General features: G+C 41.8%; 1 long non-coding RNA gene across 1 annotated transcript; it reads left to right on the plus strand.

The window, feature by feature from the left end:
• Positions 1 to 3115: 3115 nt before the first annotated feature.
• Positions 3116 to 5850, plus strand: LOC145862413 (uncharacterized). The gene is made up of 5 exons (XR_014381851.1): positions 3116 to 3189; positions 4016 to 4070; positions 4822 to 4854; positions 5003 to 5125; positions 5408 to 5850. It is a non-coding gene; the product is annotated as an uncharacterized LOC145862413 (long non-coding RNA).
• The last annotated feature ends 6934 nt before the right edge of the window (positions 5851 to 12784 follow it).

The following is a 12784-nucleotide window of genomic DNA, read 5'->3' on the forward strand; positions in this document are numbered from 1 at the left end:
AACCGTTGGAGTCTGCCTCCCTGAAACACCTCTCTACGAAGGTGGATTTTGTGGTACAAATTACTTCTATGAAGGGGGTGGGTGAGCTCCATGATGAGGGTGGGTGAGCTCCATGCTCTTTCAGTAAGTTCTGAGTGCTACCGGATGGACCCCGGTGGGAGGAGAATATCTCTTCGCCCCAACTCTTCATTCCTTCCGAAAGTTCTGTCAGACAGGCATGTGAACATCCCTTTTATCCTGTCTGCTTACAACCCCCCGGGAGTGGCGGAAGAGTCTGGCCCTCCCTCCTGCATGCTGTGCCCTGCACGGGCACTGGCTGCCTATGTGGAGTGGACACGGGCAGTGAGAACAACAGACCAGCTCTCTGCTATGGTGAGACAGTCCTGGGGGCTGGGTTATCAAAGCAGAGGCTCTCTCACTGGATCATGGACACAATTACGACAGCATACTTCCTGGCTGGCAGGCCAGTGCTGGGATCTGTGGTGGCACAGTCAACAAGAGGTGTGGCTGTATCCTGGGCTCTACTGAGAGGAGTGCCCCTCGCTGATATCGTTGCTGCTGCCAGCTGGGCTTCCTCTTGCACCTTTGCTAGGTACTATTGGGTAAATGTGGCACCTTCCTCTGCAGTTGCTTCAGTGATCCTGGGCATCACCTCCCCTTCCGGGGACTGTGCCGGGACCCACCTTCCACATTGACGGCCCCTGAGTCTCGGTCCCGCGCTGGGACTTCGCCGCTTGCTGGCCGGGTCCCTCAAGCACCGACTAAATCTGGTACGGGTATACCAATATATTGGAGTGATCCAATATAGTGAAACATAACGAAGGTTACGTATGTAACCACGGTTATGTGAGCTTTATGGATCACTCCAATCCTCTACGGTGCTAGAGGCACCTCAAAAATGATGTAGAGAACGTGTGTCGCGGCCATGGGTTTTATATTTGGGGGCGGACCCCAGCCATGACACAGGTGTACACGGGAGTTAATCTGTAAGTCCTCACCTTGGATGTATCCCTCCGCCGCAGAGTGATACCAATATATTGGACATATCCATATAGCTCACATAACCATGGTAACATACGTAACCTTTGTTTTGTTGTTTTCAGTAGTCCCCTGTTACTGTCAACCCTGTTACTTTATTTGGCACATAGTATAGTAACATTTTAATTCAATGTCTTGAGATAATAAACATGTTTTCCTAAGTTGAACATGTGCTCTTTATGACAGAAAACCATTACAATGAGCCTGTCCTCCTATATCTCTGCCCACAAGCCTCCTCTGGGGGAAAGAAGGACAGGGGACAGTGGGGTGACCATCTACCAACTACCAACTCCTGTCCAGGAGAGCTACTGCTGTGCAGGCTTTAGTTCCAGCCCTGCAGTACACATTAGATTCAGCCTGCACACTCCTGGCATGTCTTAAATTAGGTAGGCCGCAATACACACATTTAGATATATCACAGGGTAAATGTATTGTGTGTGGACATGTATACTGCTGTATTGCCAATACATACTATTCATATGTATTATTATTATCATTAATAATCATTTGTGATTTCTGAGAATGTGTTTGTTTATTTATTTATACTTCATTTTGGGCTCCCGAGTGGCACAGCGGCACTGCATCTCAGTGCTTGAGGCGTCACTACAGACAGCCTGGTTCGAATGCAGGCTGTATCACAACCGGCCATAATTTTGAGTCCCATAGGGCGGCGCACAATTGGCCCAGCGTCGTCCGTGTTTGGCCGGTGTAAGCTGTCATTGTAAATAAGAATTTGCTCTTAACTTACTTGCCTAGTTAAATAAAGGTTAAATAAAAATATTTTAAAAATTCACCATAGTTGGCCCATAAGCAATGTCTCCCAGTGTAGATCTCCCATTTGGACCAGATCTGGCCTGTCTAATGCTTCACATTGCCAGTGTACAGGTAACTGCCAAAATAAAGGAAACACTTCAGTAAATAAGGGATACAAAGTATATTGAAGGCAGGTGCTTCCACCCAGGTGTGGTTCCTGAGTTAATTGAGCAATTTTGGCTACACTCTTAGAATAGTGGACCACAATGGAAACAAGTCTTTGACTTTTTGTGAGTATAATCTTCGTCAATGTATTGGTTGCCTGGTGTGTCTTCTTTATGTATTTTAAATTGTCAAATTACTATTATAAAAAAATATATGATAGAGCAATCTGATGCCCATCTGGAAACTCGATAATGTGTTGCGTAACCATTAGTTACAATGCAACATCTGCAATGTATTCGGCCTGGAACCTTCTAGTACCATGTCTTAATGAGGAAGGAAATGACATAAGCCCTGACTACATTTAATATGTATACCACATACTTAGTTCCTGTTTCCATACTGCCAGTAAGTTGTCTTACAAAACCTCTCCACTTCACTCTGTAAGTACACTTGATGATATCTTATAATATAGTGTTTGATAGTATGTTTTTAGTGATGAACAATACACTGAGTGTACAAAACATTAGGAGCACCTGCTGTTTCCATGACATAGACTGACCAGGTGAATCCAGGTGTCACTTGTGAAATCCACTTCAATAAGTGTAGATGAAGGGGAGGAGACGGGTTAGAGAAGGATTTTTAAGTCTTGAAATAATTGAGACATGGATTGTGTGTGTTTGCCATTCAGAGGGGGTATGGTAGTAGGTGCCAGGCTCACCGGTTTGTGTCAAGAACTGCAATGCTGCTGGGTTTTTCATGCTCAACAGTTTCCTGTGTGTATCAAGAATGGTCCACCATCCAAAGGACATCCAGCAAACTTGACACAACTCTGGGAAGCATTGGCGTCAACATGGGCCAGCATCCCTGTGGAACGCGTTCGAACACCTTGTAGAGTCCATGCCCCGACAAATTGAGGCTGTTCTGAGGGCAAAAGGTGGTGCAACTCAATATTAGGAAGGTGTTCCTAATGTTTTGTACACTGTGTATATTCTGTTAATAATTGATCTCAATGCTACAGTCAGGATTGTAAGAATTAAATGGATTTGAAGCAATAAATGAATAATTATGTGTATACAGTGCTATGGACAGATCTTACCTCATTTGATGTATAAGGTGTAGTAATTCACCAGCTATAGTTGACTACCTTCATGTTGCTAAGGCTGTAGGGTGGGAGATGCAACAACCGCCTTGAGAACAGCACGAAGTGTGTTGGTGGTCTTTCTCTGGTCTGTGGTAGGTATGGTCTCATTCATAACTTTTCAGTAATCATATTTCTCCTATCCTTTGCTATCCAATGTATAGACATTTACAAATTGCTATATAACAATTCACAATAAGTAGCTTCCGAAGGTTTTTCCTGGTGTGCATTGTTCATTTCCTTGTTCATATTCATAGCTGTCCCAAGCAGAACAAATATATTTAAATATACTTAAATTAATATATTTTATTACATTTAAGTATGTCTGTGACAAATATACCTAAGTATATTTAAAATGATCTAAATTGGAGCAATTTTAAAGAAATAAATTACATGTATTTTATTTGCATTATGTATATTAAATACATTTAAATGATCTATTTTGGCACACATTGGCACACATTTTTTGTACTTCAGTATATTCTTAGTATATTAGATAAAGAGCAAAACAAGTACTTTGAATACACCTTAATCAACCCCTGTGTGTTTCAATGGCATAGGCTTAAAGGTAATTCAACACATCAGGTATCCACTTCCTGTCAGAAAATGTCTCAGGGTTTTGCCTGCCAAATGAGTTCTGTTATACTCACAGACACCATTCAAACAGTTTTAGAAACTTTAGGGTGTTTTCTATCCATATATAATAAGTATATGCATATTCTAGTTACTGGGTAGGATTAGTAACCAGATTAAATCGGGTACGTTTTTTTATCCAGCCGTGAAAATACTGCCCCCTAGCCCCAACAGGTTAACAAGAAATTTGGAATGGTTGAAAAGCGAGTTTTAATGACTCCAACCTAAGTGTATGTAAACTTCTGACTTCAACTGTACATGTATTTAGATGTCTTTATATTTTTTCAGTCGTGGCAAGAAAGGAGATACATGGACAGCATATCTAAACCTGAGTCGAGTAAAGGTAAGGAGGGTTCACCTAGGGAGCTCCTACATTGGCGGCACGTAGCCTAATGGTTAGAGCATTGGGCCAGTAACTGAAAGGTAACTGGATTGAATCCCCGAGCTGGCAACATAAAAATCTGTCGTTCTGCCACGGAGCAAAGAAGTTAACCCACTATACCCTGAGAGCTGAAGACGTGGATGTTGATTACGGCAGCCCCCTGCACCTCTCTGATTCAGAGGGGTTGGGTTAAGTGTGGAAGACACATTTCAGTTGAAGGCATTCAGTTGTACAACTGACTAGGTATTTCCCAACACCTCTGAATCAGAGAGGTGCGGGGGGCTGCCTTAATCAACATATTCGGCACCCGGGGAACAGTGGGTTAACTGCTTTGCTCCAGGGCAGAACAAAATATTTTTACCTTGTCAGCTCGGGGATTCAATCCATCAATCTTTTGTTTACTGGCCCAATACTCTAACCACTAGGCTACCAAACTCATCATTTCAAATGCATCTATAACATCTGATACAAGTATTCTATATGTATTAGGTACTACTACGGTGGTAGCAGGTGACCCCTCCTTTAATAATCAGATTTCATAAATGTACAGGGTCCATTTTGACCCAAGACAACAATCCAGACTAAGAATTTACCAAAGGTCAGATCATAATGAATACTAGTATTATATGGACAGAGTCAATATGATCCCAGATCAGCACTCCTACTCTGATGGTGAATTCTCTCTCTCCGATAATCCTTTCTATAATTTCAGATTGACCCCCTGATCTATGATTCGTAGATGTGGGTGAGTGGACTTGCAGATCTGGGACTAGCCTAGCAACAGCATCTCTTCTCAACTATTGGCAAGGATTTATTTGACATCCAATCATCATGAGAGATGCTTTATTCTGCATTAAACACTTCTATTGTGGTCCCTCCTCAATATATTACAGGAGAGGTGAGCACCTATCAGTTCCTGCTGCTGTCCTTCACCCCTCAGTGCAGACTTCTGACCATCGCTTAGGCCAGGAAGAAGTCAGCCAAGTTCATCGCCATGCAACGCACTACTGATTGAGGTAGACTGTAGTTTGAATAGCAACTGACTGACTGACAGGCAGGCAGACACACACACACTCACATTTGACCTTTCTAAATGTAACGTAATAATCGTCAGAAGACGTACAATAGAGAATGATTATATTCCTTCAGGGGACAGAGCTGTAAGGGAGCTGTTGCATGTTTGAAAATGTAGAGAAGTTAATTCTTGAAAACATTATTTTCTATATTAGTTTAGGGTTTATCAAATCCTGACCTGAAGTGTGCCTTTCAACTAATCTATTTTGTTTTCCAACCCTCAGGAGACCATGAGAAGGGAGTAGGCCACCTGACCAACACCATTGCTGTGTGTGGTTAAAACCTCTCTAGGCTAGGCGTGCCGCTAGCGACCCACCTCGACAACATCCGGTGAAATTGCAGAGCGCCAAATTCAAATGACAGAAATAGTCATAACAAACATTCATAAAAATACAAGTGTTATATATCGACATAAAGATTAACTTCTTCTTAATCCAGCCGCTTTGTCAGATTTCAAAAAGGCTTTACGGCGAAAGCATACCATGCGATTATCTGAAGACAGCGCCCCGCTTACAAAAGCATACAAACATTTTCCAACCAAGTAGAGGAGTCACGAAAGTCAGAAATAGCGATAAATGAATCACTTACCTATGAAGATCTTCATCTGGTTGCAATCACAAGGGTCCCAGCAACATAACAAATGGTCATTTTGTTCAATAAAGTCCCTTTTCATATACCAAAAACTCTGTTTTGTTGGCGCGTTTTATTCAGTAATCCACTGGCTCAAAGGTGGATTTTTCTCAGGTTTTCACCTGCCATATCAATTCTGTTATACTCACAGACATTATTTTAACAGTTTTGGAAACTTTAGAGTGTTTTCTATCCATGCATATGCATATCCTAGCTTCTGTGCCTGAGTAACAGGCAGTTTACATTGGGCACCTCATTCATCCAAACTTCCCGATACTGCCCCCTATCCCAAGGTTAAGTTTGCTGATGACACAAATAGTCTGATCACCGACAATGACGAAACAGCCTATAGGGTGGAGGTCAGAGAACTGGCAGTGTGGTGCCAGGACAACAACCTCTCCCTCAGTGTGAGCAAGACAAAGGAACTGATCGTGGACTACAGGAAAAGGTGGGCCGAACAGGCCCCCATTAACATCGACGGGGCTGTAGTGGAGCGGGTCGAGAGTTTCAAGTTCCTTGGTGTCCACATCACCAACGAACTATCATGGTCCAAACACACTAAGACAGTCATGAAGAGGGCACAACAAAACCTTTTCCCCCTCAGGAGACTTAAAAGATTTGGCATGGGTCCCCAGATCCTCAAAAAGTTATACAGCTGCACCATCGAGAGCATCCTGACCGGTTGCACCACCGCCTGGTATGGCAACTGCTCGGCATCTGACCATACAGAGGGTAATGCGTACGGCCCAGTATATCACTGGGGCCAAGCTTCATGCCATCCAGGACCTATATAATAGGCGGTGTCAGAGAAAAGCCCATAAAATTGTCAGAGACTACAGTCACCCAAGTCATAGACTGTTTTCTCTGCTACCGCACGGCAAGCAGTACCAGAGCGCTACCGGAGATGGTGTTAAGGACCAAAAGGCTCCAAGCCATAAGACTGCTGAACAATTAATCAAATGCCCACTGGACTATTTACATTGACAACCCTCTCCCCTCCATTTGTTTTGTACTCGCTGTTTATTATCTATGCATAGTCACTTCACCCCTACCTACATGTACAAATGAGGTGCAATAGTGATACTAAATGCAGTAGACTATGAAAAGGACATTCTGAGACAACTTAGTGATGATGAATTTTACAAAAGACTCCCAAAGGACCCTACTAATCAATTCAAGTCTCTGATCCATGATAAATTGTAAAAATTGTTGAATGAAGTGGAAATTACAAAGACAGAATATGAGCATATGAAAGTTGACTGCCCAACCACACCTGTAATATACACTCTACCCAAAATTCACAAGAGCATGACACCACCTATACCAGGCAGGCCCATTGTGAGTAGTAATGGATCTCTGACAGAGAATATCTCTACCTTTGTAGACCATTTTGTGAGACCCTGGGTGATCTCCCTCCCCACGTATACTAGAGACTCTATTGATTTGATCAATTTTTACAAATCTGTTGTCCATATACCTGAAAATTCTATTCTGTGTACTTTTGATGTTACCAGTCTATATACTAACATCCCCTATCAGGGCAGTCTAGAGGCCCTCATGTTCTACCTCAATAAACATCCTCCTAATGCTCTACCCAGCACCAATTGTATTGTGGACTTGGCTGAACTGGCACTACCCTCCAACTATTTTCTCTTCAGAGGAGACTTCTTCCTCCAGACCAAAGGGACAGCGATGGGGAGCACTATGGCTCCTAATTATACTAACCTATATCTAGGAATGTTTGAAAAACAGGTGGTGCTGAATTCAGACCTTAACCCTTTTCTCTCCAATATTCTCCTAATTTGGAGATATTTGGATGACATTTTCTTGATCTATACAGGCACCCAGGAAGAACTTTTGGAAATCCATGCTTATCTTAACTTTATGAATGAACACCTTCACTTCACCATTAACCTCTGGACGGGCTGACATCCAGTTTTAAAATCCTATCGCCATTTGCATAACAATTTTTTTTTTTTTTTTAATTCTTCCAAATATAGGACTATTTTATATCGTTTTATAGATACACCTCTCCTGAATCGAACCACGTTGTCCGATTTCAAAAAGGCTTTACAGCAAAAGCAAAACATTAGATTATGTTAGAGGAGTATATCGTAAAAGTAGCCACATAGCCATTTTCCGACCAACCACATGCATCACAAATAACCAAAAAACAGCTAAATGCAGCACTAACCTTTGACAATCTTCATCAGATGACACTCCTAGGACATCATGTTACACAATACATGCATTCTTTTGTTCGATAAAGTTCATATTTATATATAAAAACAGCATTTTACATCGGCGCGTGACGTTGACTATTTTCCCTCAAATGCGTCCGGTGAAACAGCGCTACAATTTACTAAATTACTATTCGAAAACATTTTTAAAATGTAATATTGTCATTCTAAGATTTATAGATTAGCATCTCTTGAAAGCACCTGCAATGCCAGATTTAAAAAGAACTTTACTGGGTAATCACACTTTGCGATAAAAGGGGATGCGATACTCAGAAAAATAGGCTAGCAATACAGGTCAGCGCCATCTTGGAACAATCGCATATCAAATATAGTCTTGTATACAATTGTCAATAATCCCTTACCTTTGATTATCTTCATCAGAAGGCACTTCCAGGAATCCCAGGTCCACAACAAATGTATTTTCGTTCGAAAAAGTTAATCCTTTATGTCTTCTTGTTAGCACGTTCTGAAGGCTGCACCAAAAGTACCGTCGTGCGCGGGACTCCTCTCTTACCAAAATGGATTTTTTTTTTTTATTTAAGTTCGTTCAAACATGTCAAACGTTGTACAACATAAATCTTTAGGGCCTTTTTCAACCAGAGCTCCAATAACATTCAAGGGGGACGATTGCATTGTCTTTCAAAACGTTTCGAAAGGGGAGGGTAGCCAGGGGCGCCGGCGTCATAATTGGTGATGGCCCTCCCCATGTGACCACGTTCCACAGACTCTCATTCTGTCAGTTTTCACAGTAGAAGGATCAAACCACTTTGTAAGACTGGGGACATCTAGTGGAAGCAATAGGAAGTGCTCAATGAACCATATCTCACGGTGTGATTTATAGGCAAAGTGATGAAGTTGAGTCCGCAATTCAGAATTCCACATCCTGTTACGATCTGTCTCGGGGTTTTGACTGCCATATGAGTTCTGTTATACTCAGACACCATTCAAACAGTTTTAGAAACTTTAGGGTGTTTTCTATCCACAAGTATTAATTATATGCATATCCTAGCTTCTGAGTTTGAGTAGGAGGCCGTTTAAAATGAGCACGAATTTATTTCAAAAATCGCTGTAGCGCCCCCTATCCTAGGCGACCGTCAAGAGGTTTTAACTATGACCTATCACAAATCAGTTTTCTTGATGTGATGGTTATTAAGGACAAACATCCCTACAGATCTCTATAGGAAACCTACGGACAGGAATACCCTCCTTAGAGGTGACAGCTTTCATCCACGTCCACTTATTAAAAGTCTACCTATCAGCCAATTCAGTCGTATCAGAAGAATATGCAGCTCTGATGCTGCTTATCAGAGACAGACCACGGACCTCACACAAAGATTAAGGAAAGGGGGGTACAAAGACAATTGGGTAAAACATGCCAATGATCGTTTTGAAGGACTAACACAGTTGGAAAGCTTAAAACCAAGAGAAAAAGAAAAAGCAGAACATGTCCCATCATGCTTTACCCAATGCTCACCATTGGGGAAGGCATTTAAGGACATATAAGGAAGCACTGGTACATTATTGATACTGACCCACAATTGAAACCCATTTTTAAATATCCTCCACGTATGGTTTTTAAAAGACCCCAAACATGAGAGATACTGTGGTTAAATCTGATTACCCACCAGAGAAAAGGGAAAAAAATTTGGACAAGGTTCCGGAGAGTAATTACAAATGTGGCCGATGTGCTCAATGCAGCTTCACGTACAAATGCAACTCATTTACACACCCCTGCACAGGACAAAGATTTAAGATCAAGGGCCTGATTACCTTCATGTCCACCAATGTTATTTACATGTTGACATGTCCTTGTGGTCTGTCTTACATAGGGAAAACCCATAGAAGCCTTAAGACACGGATCAGTGAGCACCGCAGCAATATACGGACAGGTGAGACAAAAAATCCGGTTGCTGCTCATTTTGTACAAGCTGGACATCCTTTTAGTTCTCTGAGATACATTGGAATAGAAATGGTGAAGATGTCCTGCAGGGGAGGGGACATTGAGAGGAAACTTCTTCAAAGGGAATCTTTCTGGATCCACAGGCTCAACACATGGTCTCCTCTTGGCCTTAAAGAGGAGCTTGACTTGAAAACGTTTTTATAGTTTCAATAATTCTAAATTGTGTTTTTTTTTATCCTAATTGAATTTTGAATGTGTATGTATATTACTATAAATATTTATGACATTCTCTGTGTATGATCATATATTTTGATACATTGAATGTTAATATTGTGAAACTGTTATACATTTTTTAACTCCTGTTTCAGGAAGTGATGTTACAGAGTACTGCCCCTATATATAGGACCTTCCACGCCCACCTGGGATATGGATGCCTGTTGAAGACCTAAGGGTCGAAATGTAAATAAATATCACCTGGGAGCATGAGCAGCAGTGTGCGGCGTTTTCCTTTCTTTTTTCCAAATGTTTTATTTCTACAATTTCCAAAAGAACCAAACAAAAACATATTTACTTTTTTACGACACGTGTTTGTGCCGTCATGTGTATTAGTAGCACAATTTCTAACCTATTTGCATTATTTTTCACTTGTATACTAACTTCTCTATTGATGTTGTTTTTAAGTTTTCACAGACTTTTCTTAGTGGATGTACAATCGGCGCAAATTGAATTATGGGGAGTTTCAGGCCCCGGAGTGAACATAATTGCACACTCGTAATGCTGACTAAAAATAAGGGCTGAGGGGCTTACATTGCAAACTTCCCTTGCTCGGCAAATCATTTGGATCACCCCCCAAGATGGCGACGGGGGTTCCCCCAAGGGCATAAGGTGAGGGTAAGTGGGGAAGGGTGTGTCTTTTAAGTGTTTGGGCCTCAGCCTTGGTATTCTCTGAACCAGCTTCATGAGGTAGTCACCTGGAATGTATTTCAATGAACAGGTGTGCCTTGTTAAGAGTTAATTTGTGGAATTTCTTCCCTTCTTAATGCGTTTGCGCCAATCAGTTGTGTTGTGACAAGGTAGGGTGGTATGCAGAAGATAGCTCTACTCGGTAAAAGACCAAGTCCATATTATGGCGAGAACTGCTCAACTAAGGAAAGACAAACGACAGTCCATCATTAATTTAAGACATGAAGGTCAGTCAATACGGAAAATGTCAAGATCTTTGAAAGTTTTTTCAAGTGCAGTCGCAAAAACCATCAAGCGTTATGATGAAACTGGCTCTCATGACCGCCACAGGAAAGGAAGACCAAGAGTTACCTCTGCTGCAGAGGATAAGTTCATTAGAGTAACCAGCCTCACAAATTGCAGCCCAAATAAATGTTTCACAGACTTCAAGCAACATCTCAACATCAACTGTTCAGAGGAGATTGCGTGAATCAGGCCTTCATGGTCGAATTGCTGCAAAGACACCATTACTAAAGGACACCAATAAGAAGAAGAGACTTGCTTGGGCCAAGAAACACAAGCAATGGACATTAGACCGGTTGAAATCTGAGATTTTGGTGAACGGATTATCTCCGCATGTGTGGTTCCCACCGTGAAGCATGGAGGATGTGTGATGGTGTGGGGGTGCTTTGCTGGTGACACTGTCTGTGATTTATTTAGAATTCAAGGCACACTTAACCAGCATGGCTACCATAGCATTCTGCAGCGATACGCCATCCCATCTGGTTTGCGCTTAGTGGGACTATCATTTGTTTTTCAACAGGACAATGACCCAATACACCTCCAGGCTCTGTAAGGGCTATTTGACCAAGAAGCAGAGTGATGGAGTGCTGCATCAGATGACCTGGCCTACACAATCGCCTGACCTCAACCCAATTGAGATGGTTTGGGATGAGGTGGACTGCAGAGTGAAGGGAAAGTAGCCAACAAGTGCTCAGCATATGTGGGAACGCCTACAAGACTGTTGGAAAACTATTCTAGGTGAAGCTGGTTGAGAGAATACCAAGAGTGTGCAAAGCTGTTATCAAGGCAAACGGTGGCTACTTTGAAGAATCTATAAAGAAAAACCCTTGAATAAGTAGCTGTGTCCAAACTTTTAACTGGTACTGTTCATAAAATGTACTTAACAAACTATAGTTTTGGCAAGTTGGTTAAGACATCTACTTTGTGCATGACGCAATTAATTTTTTCAACAATTGTTTACAGACAGATTATTTCACTTATAATTAAATTCCAGTGAGTCAGAAGTTTACATACACTGAGTTGACTGTGCCTTTACACAGCTTGGAAAATTCCAGAAAATGATGTCATGGCTTTAGAAGCTTCTGATAGGCTAATTGACATAATTTGTGTCAATTGGAGGTGTACCTGTGGATGTATTTCAAGGCCTACCTTCAAACTCAGTGCCTCTTTGCTTGACATCATGGGAAAATCTAAAGAAATCAGCCAAGAACTCAGAAAAACATTGTAGACCTCCACAAGTCTGGTTCATCCTTGGGAGCAATTTCCAAACATCTGAAGGTACCACGTTCACCTGTACAAACACTAGTACGCAAGTATAAACACCATGGGACCATGCAACCGTCATACCGCTCAGGAAGGAGACGCGTTCTGTCTCCTAGAGATGAACGTATTTGGTGCGAGAAGTGCAAATCAATCCCAGAACAACAGAAAAGGACCTTCTGAAGATGTTGGAGGAAACAGCTGTTATGCAACTGTTATGCATCTGTTGGTCACAGATCCCTTAAAAAAACGGTAGTCAGTATCTGGTGTGACCACCATTTGCCTCATGCAGTGCAACATAAGATAAAGGATTTAATGTATTTTTC

Source organism: Salmo salar, chromosome 02 (assembly GCF_965601325.2).
Source record: "Salmo salar chromosome 02, fSalSal1, whole genome shotgun sequence".
Lineage (NCBI taxonomy): Eukaryota > Metazoa > Chordata > Actinopteri > Salmoniformes > Salmonidae > Salmo > Salmo salar.